Source organism: Lutra lutra, chromosome 4 (assembly GCF_902655055.1).
Source record: "Lutra lutra chromosome 4, mLutLut1.2, whole genome shotgun sequence".
Lineage (NCBI taxonomy): Eukaryota > Metazoa > Chordata > Mammalia > Carnivora > Mustelidae > Lutra > Lutra lutra.
In genome coordinates, this window is record NC_062281.1 from 137,478,580 (window position 1) to 137,497,283 (window position 18,704).

Consider the following 18,704-nt stretch of genomic DNA (forward strand, 5'->3'; position numbering starts at 1 on the left):
ATATTGTTGATGTACTAAATAAGAATAATAAATAAGAGAGTTGTAACCAGGCCACCCATAATGTTTTACATAGAAAAAAAAGCCTATAAAAAGCAGGATATTGAACTGAGGGGAAACTATCCTACCATCCAATGCTAGAGTCTCTGGGCACTTATAAAAAATCTGGATAAAATAAACCCTATAATCCATAAACTATAATCTGGTAAATCAAAAGCACCATCCAAAAAACCCATCACTCTAATTTGGCAATACCCAATTTGATGTAATAGTGGTAATTTGTGGAATATTTAAAGCTTAATTAGTTTTTTAGTTACATAAGTGAAATATTATTCTTTTTACTGAATCATTGCTAAGAATATGTCTCATAAAGACATGTACATATGCCCTCCTAGACTATAATTTACATTTTTAATATTTGTAATTTGCAATTAACACTATCACTTGCCTTTTATGTAGAAAAACATACTGAAGCAGTACTCCTAAAATTTTAAGAAAAAAAATCCATATTTTGTAATGTTCTTCCTAGAGTATATTATACTGTGATGTATTTTACTATCTGCCAAAACTGCTCTCTTTTACAGCAGAAGATAAATTGTTCTTTATCTCTGAGCAGTGCCTTTTTGCCATAGCCAGTGGGATTCAATACCACTGATTCTTTTTACAATCTTGGTTTAGAAAATTAAAGAAACTCAAGTAGCACTGCTGCAATCCATTCATGGCTAATACATCTTGTCTCGCATGACTGAGGACAAGTGCCCTCCAGATTAAATTTTGCTGCTCAGCACCCTGCATTTTCATAAAATATAGTCCTTACATAGCTCCATGAATATCCCAAGCATGTGGTTTAATTTAAACCAACATGCTTGATTCACCCATTTAAATGAAATGTTTGTAATGTTCCCAAACTATTTTATAAATGCAGCTTCTTAAAATAAGCAAACACTGTAATTTCAAACGAGATAAAACAATATCTATACTCAATCTATACTCAATAGTAAGCAGAAAGATCTTCAGGGAGGATGACCTGAGTTATCTTAGGGACTAGACATTTGTTTCTGAATATTGATTTTTGAAAGAGGAGAATGGCACTGACTGATGGGCTACCAGTCCCTTTATGCCCTGGACCAGCCGACCTGGTTCCCTGTCCACATGGCCAAAACAGCCGAGCTACTATTGAGATGAACTGCCTAGCAAAAAGTTACTTTTCTGCAATGCTCTCTGTAGGCTGCATGCTATCCCATTTTCAATCACAGTTTACATGTGGTATTTAATACATATTTTGATAAAATTTATTCATAAGAATGATAATTTGTGTGTGAGTTTGTTAAGGATAAATAAGAGAAAAAAGGGATTGGAGAATGTATAAAAATGGTTGCCACTAGGGAGTTACTTGTTGTGATAAATACATATAACATATGGATGGTTTTATTATAAAGAAACATATTCTGAAATCTAAGGAAGCATTTTAGACATGTATATGCTCATTAAAACAAACCAACTGAGGTAAGTATCTGATGCTACAAGTTTCTCGTGTGTGTGTGTGTGTGTGTGTGTGTTGGTTGCAACCTATTCCATCAGATAATGCCTCAAAATGATAAAAAAATTTCTTTAGGAATTATTCATGGAACTTTTGACCGCATGGAAACAATGACAGGATCAAAATGTACCAAAAATTATAAGTTCACACTCTGATATGTGTGCACAATAATATTCTATAAATCAGTTGGAGAGACAGTGTGATCTTTATTAGGAGAATACTAGTGTAGAGTATTATGCATCTAGGACCTAGTATGTGTGCTGGGAACTTTAGGGAAATCACATCAAATGATCTATATGCATAAGGGTTCTTAGTACCAAGTCATCATGTAAACCTTTAGATAAAACATTCACTAACATGGAGAAGAAAATATAACCATGGAGAAAAAATATAAAATTAATTGAGCCTTTTACATATAGTTGAGAGTTCAAAGTCATGAAAAGGACAAAAATATACGTAGCAGAATCTATATAACATAAAAAGTAAATAACAAATAAAGAATAATTTAATGGGTTGGAGTGCTTTAATTATTGTCTAGCATATGTGTTGCCATATATCAAAATTTTAAATGATTTTTATGAAAATATAAAACAAGTAATATTCTACATAATGGGAGTGGCAGGTAATTTATTTCCAAAGAAAAATTAAGTGACTCTAGCTATTTTCATCATGCATCATTATTGGTTAGCTCTCTATTTACATTAACAGTCATATACTTTCTTTTCTCTATAAAAAGTTAATTTTACAGACATAATATTTGATTATGTTATATTAACATAATAGAAAACAAAATCAAATTGAAATGAATGTTTAGGAAAACGGTTTTTTTTGTTGGCAAGAAGTAAAAATATGTGATTATCTATCTGCATTATGGATAACAAAACTATTTTTTCAATTTTAATGGAGTAATATTTGAATGAATATTCAGATACCTAAAGTCATGTTTGTATTTCAGTTGCTAGTTAAAGGTAATTCATTAGTAATTATCAGCAAGCATTTTCACAGATTTAGCATTTATCAAGTTATTTCATGTAAATTTTATCATAGGCTCTCACAGAAATCTGCATACAGTTATTACATTAACTATGTTCTGTATAAACACATACACATACATCTCTATACATGTACCGAGCTGAAGCTTTGGGGACGGGTGTTATATACACTTTCCCAAGAAAATATACATGATATTTTGTATAGTTGCAACAAATATCTGTTTATTTGCACTCCACTCATCCATTTATAATTAACATAGCTACATATGACCAGTGGACTTAAAATTTCCCATTCATATGTAATTTATATTGGTCAATGTGCCACTGTTTTTATTTTATTAATAACATATTTAAACATTTCCTTTTTTTCAAAGATTTTATTTATTTATTTGACAGAGAGAGAAACAGTGAGAGAGGAAACACAGTCAAGGGGAATGTGAGAGGGAGAAGCAGGCTTCCTGCTGAGGAGGGAGCCAGAATGTCGGGGCTCAGTCCCAGGACCCCAGGATCATGACCTGAGCTGAAGGCAGATGCCTAATGCTGAGTCACATAGGCACCTCTAAACATTTCTTTTTAATTTATGAAGGCAAAAATTCTAAGGCAATGACTTCTTAATGCTATGAATTAAAAGGACAAATGAGGATTGGGAGACGCAGAAAAAGACATGAAAAGACACAATCTGCACATTTCACCCTCTGATTGATAGTAAAGACACAGATAAGGTCTTTAGATCAGAGGGACACGCCGTTGATTCTTTTTTGATTTCTTAAAAAACATACTTTTTAGCAAGTGATTTGAGGAATACAGTCTTGTATCATGAACAACTTAATGCCAGTTCTTATTATATGTCTTTCGTTATTACAGTTATCTGCTTTGTAGGAAGAAAAATGTGTAAAACATGAAAATTAATATTTCTTAGACAATGTAACCTCTACCTTTTTATGCAGGTTATAATGTATGTTTTTTTAATTTTATTTTATTTAAAAAAATTTTTTTAAAGATGTATTTATTCGACACAGAGCGAGAGATCACAAGTAGGCAGAGAGGCAGGCGGGGGAGAGGGGGGAAGCAGGCTCCCTGCTGAGCAGAGAGCCCTATGCAGGGCTCAACTCCAGGACCCTGAGATCATGACTTGAACCAAAGGCAGAGGCCCAACCCACTGAGCCACCCAGATTTCCATAATGTATGGTTTTAGTAATCCAGGGGCTCCTGGGTGGCTCAGTGTGTTAAAGACTCTGCCTTTGGCTTGGGTCGTGATCCCAGGATCCTGGGATCGAGCCCCGCATCAGGCTCTCTGCTTGGCAGGGAGCCTGCTTCCCTTCCTCTCTCTCTGTACGTGCCTCTCTGCCTGCTTGTGATCTCTGTTTATCAAATAAACAAATAAAATCTTAAAAAAAATAATCCAGTCATTAAACAAACACCATTTACCCAAAGCCTGCTTTGGGTGTCCATAAGACTAGTTGCTCAGAACAGAAAGATGAGAAAATGCATCTAAGCTAAAATTTTAGAGCTCATTGTCAAGAGTGGAGAACATAAATGCAGTGAGGGAAGTATAAGACAATACTATCTGGGAACCCAGAAGAGAAGTACAGACCACAGAATGGGGACATCAAAAAGATTTTAAAGATCAGAGTCCTGAGTTGTGTTTTAAACAATAAAGTGGAATTTTCTAGATGCTGAGGGAAAGAGTGTGAGGTTAGTGTGAATAAACTGAAAGAGGTGAGAAATAGTGTGAAATTTCAAGCACATCTGTGGTATTTCATAGTAAATGGAGTGTAAGAAAGAGGAAAGGGAAAAATTGCTGCATTGTACTGCCTTTGGGAGAGAACATTCCAAAAATGAGCACAGAGTTAAAAACACAATTATATACTTAAAGGGAAGATATGGTAATCAATTTTATAATGTTATAAAAAGTACAATTTATCATTTTGAATAGAGAAACTTTTCCTGGAGCTAAAAAATGAGGTAGTGGGCATTGAGCTGGCTGTTGGCAAACTATTAAAAGTGAACTGTCCAATGTGTTACATTTATAAAATATCATATTTTCTTGTCAGGCTATGGGGAAAAGACTCAGTGCCTAATGAACATGTTATTTGTGGACCTAAGAGCAGATATTGAAGAAAGAGTAGTGTTAAGAATTAATTCCTTTCTTGTTTTGTTTTTAATTGCTATCCGGAGCTGGCACTAAGCCATTCAAAATTGAAGTGCCAATTTTGACTTCATGGCCTGACTCTTGTTTAAATAACAAGATTTTAAATAAAATCATTTAATTCTTATTAGGATAGTAGGAATGTAGAGCTCAGAAAATTGTTTATCTCCAAATTTAATATCACTATGAAGCAGAAGGGTGATAGCTAAAATTAATATACCAACAGTTGTTCCCTGAGATTTTTGTGTAACATGTACAAATAATGTAAAATTGCAAACATTTTCTAGGATGAGTAATAATAATTGTATGGGACTCTTACCTTGTTTAAGCAGAAGGCTATAAACAGTATGTCAGATATTCAATAGAGATCAATTCCATTGACTTTAAATAAAAGTCACTGAAGAAACTCATTTTTAGAAATACAGGCAGTGAAAGGAAGGATATGATTAATTTTAGTCCAATTAATGAACTGTTGCCAAGAATTAAACAATGCCAATTCCATAAGGGAAGTGCCATGCGGCTAAAGCATTAAATATAAAGAATGTGAAGATTTAAAAGGATATGTGGCATTGGTGGTCATATTGAAAGAGAAATTTATGTGCATAGTTATTGAGAAAAATCCCAACTTTCTTGATCTCTATAAGTTCATAATTTACTGATAAAACTGGACCTTTTGAAAGGTTCATCTTTCTAAAATAGTTTGACTTTGAAACTTAATTATGCCATTTTCAAGCACAGATATAGCTAGAGAATGGCATAGATCAGCTAGTGTGAGTCCCTTCATATTCATGTCATGAGAGTGAAGAGATCAGCATTTAACATCAATTTAACATTCCTTTGGCTTAAGGAACCAAAACTATTCTAAGGCTTTGAATGATTTGAATATGCTTGATCGTATTAAATTCTTCCTTATGCATTGATTAAATTTACTAGGCTAGAGTGGTCTGAAGAAACATTGCATGAAGCATATATGGAAGTTAGGAAGTACAGCATAGTAATTAAAATCTTTTATTATAGCCAGGCATGCCTGAATTTGAATAGTGACTCTATGGCCACCCAAATTAGTTACCTATTCTTCAAAATTAGATGAAAATAGTACCCAGCTTCACAGCGTCTTGGTGAAGATCATAATAAAATCATTCCTGGAAAGCTGTTAGCACTCTGCCTGGCCTTCCTGTGGCTTAGTAAATGTTACTTGCCATCGTTACTATTCCTTTAAAATATACTAGCTTTCAATTGTGTGTTCTATGGAATTTTTAAAGAAATAGTGTTTGCAAAGTTTTTTTGTTTTGTTTTGTCCTGGACATTCAACAGGGAAGAATAGAAAGTAGAAGCATCTCAGAATCTTACAGCCTGAACCCAGGGAAACAGCAAAACAGACTAGTTTGTATTATCAATTGTAAGCTTCTGTGTGTTGCATTCAGGAAGGTCCTGAGGCCAGGTCTTTGACTTATATATTATTTTAACAATTTCTTCTTCTTCTTCTTTTTTTTTTTTTTTTTAGAAAAAACCTAATACAAATTAAATAAGTGTATCTTTGTGACAAAGACTGATAGAGCTTGTTGATAAACTTTTAAAGGTTAAGAAATTTTACCACTAAAGGCTGAACTCTGTAGAGGGATTGAAATCTCAACTTGTCAATTGCTATGGGTTGGGATAAACCCCAAATAAAGAAACCCTCACCCAGCTAAAATAAAAAGCACTGAGAACCAGAACATCATCTCTCTGGTGAAAGGAGAAAATATATTTTCAGTGCATTGAGATTGGCCACCTAAAAGTATCCATGTCCAAAGCATCCCAAGTCCAAAGTATTAGGCCATAATAGTGGTTGTCTTTGAAGCAACAAAAGAAAAGAAAATTGACCCAGACTTTTTTTTCCCCTATTGAAGAGGAGAGTTGGCAAGCACTTGACTTTCAAAAGAAAGAGAAGAAAAAAAAAAACCCAAAAACAAAAACCCGAAACAATATGGGTATCACATCCCTCTAGTGGCAAGTCAAGATCCCACAAAGTTGATGCTGGTGTTTAGGAGAACATCTATCATTTTCAAAGTCCTTCTTTAAGTTTCATCTCATTGACTTCTCAAAGAACCCTGTGGGGTTTTATCATTTCTATTTTAGAGATGAGGAAGCAAACTCTTAAATCAGAATAGGATGCCATTCTAAGAGTAATACATTATGATTTGGGAAGCCTCAGATTAAGACCGGATTTTAATACTAATTAGCTTTTGTGTTTCTTGAGGTTATATAAATGAAATGAAATAGTCTCAGTAACATCTTAATGCCCATTACAATGTTAAAATTACCTCAACTTGGCCAGTTTTACGTTTAGTAAGTGGCTAAAGTGAGACTGTAGCATTGGCCTGGCCCACATTTTTTTTTTCCCTGTTGCTGCCGCTCTTGACTGGCTTAGGATATATACCCTACCTTAGTCAGGAATTAATGCAGTATGCAAGATACAAACTCCAATAAAAGGATACAAACTCCAATAAAAGCCACTTAAATTGAGTAGGAAAGAGGATAGAATCAGTGGAAAACAGACAATGGATATTCAAGAATTATCTGTTTTCTTGAGAAACAATAAATACATTTCTACGGGTAGAGGAAAACTTGTAGAACTTGGTTATACTTAAATTTTTGAAACTCATGTAGAAAGTTGGCATAATGGCACAGGTTCAGCTTGCCTGAAAAAAATCAACAGGCAGCAGAATGAGCTAAACTTTTTTAGATGACGTGTTTCAAATTAGATGTGGAAAAGAACAACTTCTACCAGAGAGGTGTCCCCCCCACCCACTGGGTGGAGATAGATCTACTAATCTCTTTACTAAGACCAGTCTTGTTGACCAGTTATAGAATAAGTAATAACCACTTATGTTCTTGAAGGTAGCAACTAGCATTTAGTAAATTTTTAACTGTAAAATCTCATTATATATGATCTTCTGTATTTCACATTAAATCAGATCTAAAGAGTGAAAACTTGTAATGCCAAAATAGAGCATTTGTTTTTCCCCTATTAGATTGAATATAGTGTTTATGTAGCCTTCAAGTTGATCAGTGATATAAGGTTTTATGAATCATCTTGCATGATTGGTTGCTTTGGATGCAGGAGGACTTACCATAAATACAGCTCTTCAGCACTTCTACATTTATTGTGTGGACGAATATATTACGAAACATCCAAAGAGTAATTTAGGAATTATTCCCACCAGATACTGCTTTTCATCTCAGGTTTTGACCTAATAAAACAGCAGGTTAGATTTTATTTTATTATTATTATTTTTTTTTTTTTCATCTGGTCTCCTGTCCTCACCATGTTGGTGACCTCAAGTAGGAGATACAGTGTTAATGGTAGAAAGCCCTATTTAATGCATGGAAACATTTCAGTGAATTCCATTTCCATTTGTTCAGTTTTCTCCTACTTACCGCTCCGCCATTCTACAGCTCTCCCGGGGGAAAGCAGCTCTTACTGTTTCTCACTTCTCAGGCCCTGGGCAAGTAATTGCTAAGTTTATGAAGTCAGTCACGAGAGGTATATTCATCTTTGATTGATTGCTTTGGAGAGTTCAGCTCTTGGGTTCTATCATGTTTTGTTGAACTATTATGCAGTCTTTCCCGTACTCATAGTTCTTTAAGGCAAAGGGAAATATAACTGCAAAACTGCATAATGGAATTGCTCCTGCTCTGAACAGTATTTATGGTCTTATGGTCTTTTCCTTTAATAATTGGGTAGATATTAAGATTTATGTAATCGATGACAAACGAATAACAATATTGGTAATAATTAAAAGAGAGATGGGAAGAGTGAGAGAGAAGAGAAATGAGGGAAGAAAAATCTGCATTAAAGGCTTGTCGTGTGCCAGGCACCAAGCCAATTGCTTTGTACTCATTTTCACTAATCCTTACAACACTAAGTGTTGTTATCCTCACTTTAAAAATAAGATATTCAATGTTCAGAGAGGTTAAACAACTTGCCAAAGACAATTAAACGAGTAATAATAGCTTTTGCTGAGAACATCCTGAATGCTATAACGGAGCTGAGCCCTTTTTCATGTGTTATTTCATTTTAATTCTCAGAATAACCCTTTGAGATAGGCATTGTTTATATCCACCTGTGCAGGTGAAGAAACTTCCATGTAGAGAAGTTAAATAATTGTCTGAATTGACAGGTAGAATTGCTTAGCAGTGATTCAGAGCTCAGTAACTAGTACTCAGGCCAGATGGTCCATAAAGATCAACCAAACATTTTAGGATACTTGCTGGAATTTGCTTGATAAAAGTTTAAAATATTATGTTCTAAATATTATGAGTTAATTTTGTGTGACCCGCATGTGGATTTAACTACGCCTAAATCACACGAAGGGAAAAAATGAAACTCTTGGGTAGGAGAGCCAATGCTACTGATCGGGGCTTGTTATCTCGTTTTTATTCTGTCCTCTCCTTCTGTCATCCTTAGTGCATTGCATGAGGCTTACCAACTCCCTCTTCAGTTACTCGGCATGAACCACTGTTGTTTTTCCCATTTGTGATTTCCTTTCCCCAGGTGTAATTTGTCATATTCTCTCTTCCGGTTCATAGAATTTATATTTTCTCGAGTTCTTTTTCTCCCATGCTCTTCTCTCAGCTCCTCTTGCACATTATTTCCATTTCACCTTCTTTCTGTCTAGTTCTCATATTTGGTATTTCCTTTGCTCCATGTCTTTCTCCTGCCTTCTTGCAAATATCTTCTGTGTCCTGTGGTCTACACACCCTTTCAGCTCCCAGTGGGTGTGGCCGTTTGGCTACTGAGCCAAATGAGCTCAGAGATGAATCTTTATACTGAACTGACTCCCTTAGTCTTTGATTTCTGCTTATGGCATGTGAAACTCTGACTTTCCTTCAGCATTTCTTCCAACCTCAGCACAAAACCTGCCCTACTACAGAGCCGATTTTTGTTTGTTTGTTTGTTTGTTTTTGTTTTTTTGTGTTTTTTTTTGTTTTGTTTTGTTTATTTTGTTGGTTGGTTGGTTGGTTTTTCTAACCAGCTCTGCAGAGAGAAACACATTTATTTATCTGTTCAGACAACTAAGAACAAAGTTTAAAGAAAGCAGATCAATTGAAATTTGCCTTTGGAAATTTCCTATCTGTGACTTTTCATTATAGCTCAACAGAAAGTTAAAGTTACTGGATGTCCCTTTAAACATGTCATGTACTTTCACACAGCTTTATCTATATTCCTGCCGAGCCTTCTATTTGGAATGCCCTCTTCCAACCTTCTTCCCCATCACTGTTTTCCATTTAAGAAAATATTCATACTTGAAGGACAGTTTCAAATGTCAGCTCATTTGTGAAATCTTTTATAGCTTCTCTTTTGGCACAAGTAACATCTCGTCAAGTTCTTGTGCATTTTGTAGACCTCTGAATTATAGGATTTATTAAATTATGCTCACTGCAGTATGGATAGCTACCACTGATACTAAATTTTGAGCTCCATAACTAAAGGCGGTTCTTACTCACTGACATATTCTCAACTCTGGCATTTGACAGACCACAGTCGGTGTTCAAGAGGTGTTTCAATTATTTGTTTCCAGCATGTCAGCATAGGTACTCTGAGAGGCAGTCATCAACCCGGGATTGGATGCATAATGCCGACTGCGGTAACACTTGAGAAGGATAAAGAGGCTGAAGTAGAAGTGGACAGGGAGAGTTTGCAGACTCTGACCCAGGCCTGACACTTGTGGAAGGGGACAGTGAAGGAAGAAGGCCTGAGGAAGAAGAGCTTCAGAATGCAACATAGTTCTGAGACCACCTTGGCTTTGCTAATGTAAAGTCCCTAAGCCACAGTCAGAAGAGACCCTCAACAGTGAGAAATGCCCTAGCTCTAGTACCCTCATGCTTGGTCATTGACGGGAAGAAGCTCAGGAAAGTTTGGCCTTGACATAAATACCGTGGTGGGTGTTAAGGTGGCAAAGCTGGAACTGTTAGGCAGCCCTGCTCCCTTGAAGAGGACCTGTTAAAGGAAGGTTTGATCAGGGGCCTGCTCTTTCCACCTCCATGTCACGCTTTGATAAGAGTGTTTCACTTAGTCTCCTTGAGAAAATATATCAGAGGAAGGGGCACTTACCTTGAAAAGCTTATGCCAGGAATACTAAATGAGGCAGGAGGCCTAGATTTTGGTCTTGCTTTTAGTACTTAGTTGTGTGACTTTGGCATGTCACTGTATATCCTTGTATGCCTGACTATTCTTCTGTATATTATATGAAAATGTTTTGTCTGTATTTTAAAGGAAATATGGTGCTACAAACAGGACTATTCTTTTAGGCCACAAAGTAATCCCCCTATTTGTCCTCCTTTTAAAATTAACTGTGTATGGAGCACATGACAACATAGTAGGCACCATTCTGAGCATTTGACAAGCATTTTACTTCTAACTATCCTGTGCTCGTTATTGCCACACAAAAATAAATGCTCATGTAAAAAATAACTATAGAATTTCAGCAGCACTCAGAAATAAGTATATATTTAGTCTACATATCTCCAGAATAGTTTTTAATTTGTGACTGAGGAGTCCATTGTTCTATCTGAACCATTGTTCTGGTTTCATTTTGGCTCATTCATAGATCTATGGCTGTCTGGGGGATGCCTCTGATTTGTGTCTTTCATCTCACTTCTGGGATCATGGGCTTGCCTGGGCAACATCTTTGCTTGGTTATGTCAAAACTACATGTGGGTAAATAAAAATGCTGAAGGCATTTATTTATTTATTTATTTTAATGGCTAGGCTCAGAACTACCACACAGCAACCTCATTTGATTGGTCAGAGCAAAATCAAAGCAGTCAAGACCCAGGAAAGGAAGCTGTGTTCACAATGATAGTGTTCTGCAAAGTTACAGGAGAGGGTGTGTGACTATGGGGAGGGGTAATTATTGAGACCAATAATCCAGTATGACACCTATGCTGAGGCAAGTAATTTTCTCATTCCCATTACATAAATGAGGAAACCAATGAATGAGTTGCCAAAAAGATGAGTTACCAAAAAATAGTTCAAAACCTTCTCCAGCTTTTAGGAAGCTAACATCTGGTTGAAGATATGACAAAAGTATAACTTTAACATAAATATAACAAGCAAGTACTGTATGGTTTAAGGAAAAAATAGAACTTTCAATAATTGCTAGTGTAGCATAGAAAAATAGTCAACATTGTGAAGTGTAGAACTTGAAGGAGACCATGAAACATGGCTGGAATTTGAATAATCAGAGAAAGAAAGATGGCATTAAGGTAGAAGATAATGGGATACAAGCAAGCATTATGTCCATGTGTTTGTGGGGCCATGAGTAGACTGGAGCCAATGAAATGTTCAAGAAAGGAGATACAGGATATTTGGCTTAGAAACCAAGATCTGTGATTAAATTTGCCTCTTGGGAAGACATGATTGTTGTGGACTGTGCCTAATGCTGAGAAACCACTTTGATGATTATTATATTGAGTAAGTATAATATCACAAAGCCCAAATTCATATGGTAGGAGAAGTGAAAGAGCTGTTGTGGGACACATTTGGAGTGAAGAGTAAATAGGCTTGCTAACTTATCCCATCCTAGGGAAGGTGCCTGGGAATTGTTAAATTTAGCTGCAAGATTTTGAGCCTGAGCATAATGAAACTATGCCCTTAAACAGGAATATTAGGAAGTGGGGCTGGCTGGTTGGGGGAAAGATGCTGATTTTGGTTTTGCATATGTTGAGTTTTAGATAATAATGGAATAATACAAAAACACAATTTTCCAGCAGAGAATTAGGAATTAGGAGCTGGCATTTGTAAAGGGAGAAAGATGGAGACTTAGACATCATTTACCATAAGGGAAGAGTTACAACTGAATTATTATACTGGAGGATTGGTAGGTAGGAAAGAGCTCTGGGGTTCAAGAACTAAGCCTAGAGGAGCATCTACATTGGGGAGAATGAGACAGATGAAAATGATGACCCTAAAAGGAGCATAAGTGTGCTTATCAGAGCACCAGAAGCAGGATGGTACAGAGAACAGGAACTAAAAGCCCAGAATTTTTTAAAATGTGTAATTCCTTCAAGTTCTACTACTCAGGTATCTACAAAAAATCTACTGGGTTTCACTTTTTGAAGATGTGGTTCACCTAAAGGGCTGCTGTTTCCAATAAATTCCAGATGTTTGATTTGAAGGAAAAAAATGAGTGGCTGGAGAGGATATAAAGGAAAATAAAAGAGACCATTCAAGAGTGCAATAAAGGCAGCACAGTGGGTATCAGCAAGGAGAGTAGGGTCAGCAGTTGGTCCCAAGAGAAGAAAAAGGCATGAGTGGTTAAGGAGTCTTAGAAGGAGTATTTGAGCTTTGCCCTTCTTTTACACCTCCAAGATACTACTTTAGTAGGAAGACAAACACACATATATGTTAACAGTATCCAGATTTGTTCATTATTAGCCTCTGCAAAAGGAAAGCTACCTTGAAACAATATATATCATCACAGCGATAACAATGAATTTTTAATTTTAAGTTACATTTTTTATCATATGTTAGTTATCAAACTATCAAAAACTTCATATATACTGCTGATAGTAGTAGATCTTTTAATGTAAATACTGTAAGAATGGAATAAGTCAAGATTATTTAACCTATATCTAAAATAACCAGGAAAAAATGTGTGTAAAGGTCCTGCAATCCCTATTAGTTTGACTTTCTGTAATTCTTTACATAATTAAATCAATAAATATTGTCAAGTTCTGAGGTAGGTGCTGGAAATAAATCTATGTATGAACCGTCACTTCTCCATAATTAATATGCAAAATATATATGTGTACAAACACAGATACAAGTAGATACACAAATGATATAATACTTTGTTTAATTAATGCTGCCCATAAATTAAGTCACTAAATTATTGACAGACTGTTTCATTGGATACACACATTTAATAGAATATTTTTGAAGTAGATCAGTACTTATAGAAGATGTGCCCTTTAAATCCTCTTCGTGTACATTTTTAAAAAAATTTCATTCTTGATATATTTTAAATCTGAGGTAATTGGCAGTTATTTCAAATAAGAAATGCTCTACACTTAAATCATGTATCATTAGTGTGTAGACTATTTTTTTAATTTTTGAACTAATGCACTTGAAATAATAATAATAATATACAGTATACAATGCTGGAAACTTTCATAAAATTCTATATCTGATTCATTTTGACAACATAGTTTGGTCTATTTCATCAGGTAGCTGAGTAAATCCTATGCAGTATCAACATAGAATGTACCTAGCAGGATAATAAAAAATGTAATGAACATATCTGATAACCAGGTAATTTTTAGAGCTAGGGATTCTCTAAAATAGGAGAAAAAGAAGTATTACAGTGTTGCTAGATACAATCTAAGCAAGAAGAGCTTAAGAGGCCTCAAGCCTCTGTGAGTCATTTGTGTCCTGATTTAGCCTCTTGTTCTTGCAAGCTGTCAAGTAGAATCGGTAGAGGGCAAGGGAAGTGCGGTGACAAGGTGCCACTGAGAGGAGAACTAATTGGGATGCTGCAAGCCAGCGGGTGCATGAGGTTCAGGGAACTGGACCAGCTAATGGAATACTCTGTCTTTAGGGACTAACCATAAAAGTCACAAAATACAATTGGCCATTGATCACAAATTCACATCTGTGATTTTAAAGTAAAATTAACTGTGGAAGATAAAAGATAGAGAAGAGCGTAGTCATTATTTCAATTAAACCTGGCAAATTGTTCTCTTGAGTCTAAACCCTTCCCTCTAAAAGATGAACAAAAACAAAATAGGAAAAAGAAAATATTTGTGCAATATCCTGACTGCCAGTATTGTTGGATTAAGTACATTTTTTCCCATATCATTAAAAAATATATCCTTTTAAAGACTTCTGAGAACTAGGTTAATACTGTCCTCCAATTTTTTTTAAGGTCCTGAGGTTCTCAAAGGGCAAGACTTTTCCAGAGCATACGGTTAGGACAGTTAGGACAGGAAAAGCAGCAAGCCGTGCTTCATGTCAGGTTCATTGCCTGCCCTTCCCCACAGGGGGGATCTTGCTGGCTTTCCTCCTACTGTATGCATTATGGGGTTCCGCAGTGATTGTAAAAATAATCTACGAATGGAATGACCTTTTCAGAAGATTTAGACAAAAACAAAAAAAGGAATTAGTTCTTTAATTACATTTAAATAGCATTTTGTTTTGTTTTGTTTATTTTTTATGTTATTATTATTATTATTATTTTATCCAAAAAGGTCAGAATATTAATGCTTCAGGAAGGGGAAAAATAACCAATATGAGTGATCTTTTGAAGAAATTATGTTCATATACTGTTGTATAGAGACTATATTTACATGTATTAATTTCTATAAAAAGAAAATAATTCAAAACATGGAATTATATATGTACAGTGATACTCAATTTAGTATTATAATAATATAATATTGGAAATAAATAGGAAAATGGCTAAACTGTGATGTACAATAAACCACTAAAATGAACTTCAACTGTGCCCCTCTGGACGTACGACACGGTTCTTAGTGATTGAAAACATCCACACATTGCAGATAAAGTCTCAGAAAGTTGAAACGGTTTGTCAAAGCTGAGTGAACTCTTGCCTTCAGATCTGTGCTTTCTTTTCAGTATCCCACATTGCCTGTCTTGCATCATGGTAATGCAATAAAACAGATGTTTAAAGCTGTGGGAAAAAAAAAAAAAAACACAAAAACTTATTTTCTGTATTTTTTAACTTTTACATAAAATAACTTCTTGGAGTTTTGATCCAATAACATTAGTTTGCAAAATTACAATATTATTTGGAAAGAGTGATGTGGTTTAAAATACATGCACTTAGTAGGATCCAATTGATCTTTGTTCTAATCCAAATCCAGACACTTGACTGGCTTGAGGAATTGCAGTGAACTTCTCAGGTCTCAATTTATTCAGCCACAATATAGGATTTTTAAAATGCCCAGAATAGCAAAGCTATGGAGAAATTAAAAAGATCGATGGTTGCCAGGGATAAAGAGTGTGGAGGGATGAATAGTCAGAGCACAGATGATCTTTAGAACAGAGAAATTGCTTTTGTGAAATACTGTAATGATGGATACATGTGATTATAATTTGTGAAAACCAATAGAATGTACACCAAGAGTGAATCATAATGCAAGCTATAGAGGTGATAATGATGGGTTAATACAGGCTATCGATTTTAACAAATATACCATGTTAGTGCAGGATTTTCATAGTGGTGGAGGTTGTGTGTATAGTGGGGAGATATGTAGGAAATCTTTATATCTGCAGCTCAGTGTTGCTGGGAGGTTATAACTGCTGAAGAAAATAAATTCAATGTAAAGAAATCAGGACAGTATATTACACAGCTTTATACCAGTAAACGTAAACCTTAAATAAAATTGATAATTTTCTTTAAAAACAAAACAAAACAAAAACCAGTGTTCCTGTGGAAGAAGATGGTTGTGAATTGACTGAGAGAATGAAGAAGTGCTTTGATAATTATTGAACATTCCAAAAATTATAATTTTATTAGCATTGACAATACCCATAGTATTGTCATCTATCTTTTATTATTTAATAAAACAAGAATAACTGTCACAAAAGATATAATGAGATATGTAGCCAAGATTTTAAATGGAGATGAAACCAATACCTACAATTTAGGTAGCTTAAAAAAGCCTGGGTGGCTCAGTGGGTTAAAGCCTCTGCCTTCAGCTCAGGTCGTGATCCCATGGTCCTGGGGTCGAGCCCCACATCGGGCTCTCTGCTCATCGGGGAGCCTGCTTCCTCCTCTATCTCTGCCTGCCTCTCTGCCTACTTGTGATCTTTGTCTGTCAAGTAGATAAATAAAATCTTTAAAAAAATTTTTTAAAAAGGAGGGAAAAGGAAAAAAACAAAAGATGAATTAATTAAAATTTTAAATTAAAATTTTAGAATCATCCATTCATCTGTGGATGGACATCTAGGTTCTTCCCACAGATGAATGGATAAAGAAGATGTGGTATATATACACAATGGAATGCTATGCAGCCATCAAAATAAATGAAATCTTGCCATTTGTGACAACGTGGATGGAACTAGAGGGTATCATACTTAGCGAAATAAGTCAATCGAAGAAAGACAACTATCATATGATCTCCCTGATATGAGGAAGTAGAGATGCAACATGGGAGTGTTAAGGGGGTAGGAGAAGAATAAATGAAACAAGATGGGATTGGGAGGGAGACAAACCATAAGTGACTCTTAATCTCACAAAACAAACTGAGGGTTGCTGGGGGGAGGGGTGTTGGTAGAGGGGGGTGGGGTTATGGACATTGGGAGGGTATGTGCTATGGTGAGTGCTGTGAAGTGTGTAAACCTGGCAATTCACAGACCTGTACCCCTGGGGATAAAAATATATGTTTATAAAAAATAAAAATAAATAAATAAAAATAAATAAATAAATAAATAAAAATTAGTTCATAACTACAGCTTCACTGCCTAATAAAGTAGCCATTAGCCACAAGTGGCTATTGAGCACTCAAAGTGTGGCTAGTCCAAATTGAATGATACTGTAAGTTTAAAATACAAACTTGACTTTGAAGACTTGGTATGAAAAAAAAACTGGCTGTTTATATGTTGAAATGAAAATATTTTAGATATATTAGGTTAAATAAAATACATTATTAAAAATTAAAAAAATTAAAAAAAATTTTAGAATCATATTTTAAGGAATGTATTTATTATAGTTCTGTCGAAGCTGGTAATACTACATGAAATCACAGTGAAGTGAATTAGTCCCCAGAACATACAGATATGTTACTTTACATGGCAAAAAGGAGTTAAAATGTCAGACAGAATTAAGATTGCCAAAGAGTTGCTTTTGCTATGAGGAGATTATCCTGGATTATCCAGGCAGACCCACTGTAATCACAAGAGTCCTCAAAAGTGGAAGAGGGAGGTGGAGGAGAAACAGAAATGTGGCAACACAGAGGGAGTCATCTCCAAATTGCCTGCCTTGAAGATGGAGAAGAAGGCTAAGTTAAGGAATGTGAGCAGCCTCTCGAAACAGGAAAATATAAAGAAACAGGTGTCCCCTTAGAGCCTCTAGAGGAATGCAGCCCTACTGACACCTTGGTTTTAGGCCAGTGAGATCCACTTCAGACTTAAGACCACCTTAACTGTAATAAGTTTGTATTGTCTTAAGCCATTTGGTTTGTGATAAATTGTTACAACTGCAATAGGAAAATAATACTATGCTTAGCATAACAAGGGAAGATTGTGACATTTTTTTAATTCAATTTTTATAATTTTTTTATTTTTTATTTTTATCATGACAAACTAATTTTGAAGCTTTGAGTACACAGAAGAGACCTGTTTGTGCAGACCGTATCTGTTGCTGGGGTTTTTATTTATGGAGAAGGAACCATATCCTCATTATGATTAATATAGCATTTATGTTTGGATATGAACAAGTACAGTTATATATGGTTGGATAGGAAGTTGTGTAAAGTATCTTTCAAAGTTTCATGTTCATATGCTGGAGATATATTGTTTTTTTGGAAAAATAGTTTGTTGTGGTGAATGGAAGTAGATGCAATGCTGGTATTTGGCTATAATGACAAAACTAAACGCTTGATAGAAAAAGAACTAGTAAAGATATTTCATATACCTTCATAATAAGGATGTAGAACGAATACTACTTATAATTATTTTGTTGAAAAATATCATATTGGTTTAATGATAGAAGCAAAGGTCTAAATCATTAACATTCTATAATTCTGGTGACTTTATTCTGCCACCCACTGCTGATGACCATTTCAGAATAACAAAATAGCTTTGTTTCAGTCCACTAGTTTTTCCCTTCAGTTTTCTGTTAAGGCACATTTAATGGCTTACAAATATAGTGTCCGGACATCTTTCTAGAAGTCATTTGATATCACAAAATTTCAACTATGGGGAGCACTGGATTCACAAGGACATCAGCGTTTTAGTTACCTGATAAAAAATGTTCAGTTGTTGAAAATATGGCTTGAAACTTTAATATGGAATTCT

At 35.1% G+C, this 18,704-nt stretch overlaps 1 protein-coding gene across 3 annotated transcripts in view; it reads left to right on the plus strand.

Moving 5' to 3' along the window:
• Positions 1–18,704, plus strand: part of NEGR1 (neuronal growth regulator 1) — an 861,528-nt gene that overhangs the window by 79,069 nt on the left and 763,755 nt on the right. The window lies entirely within an intron of this gene.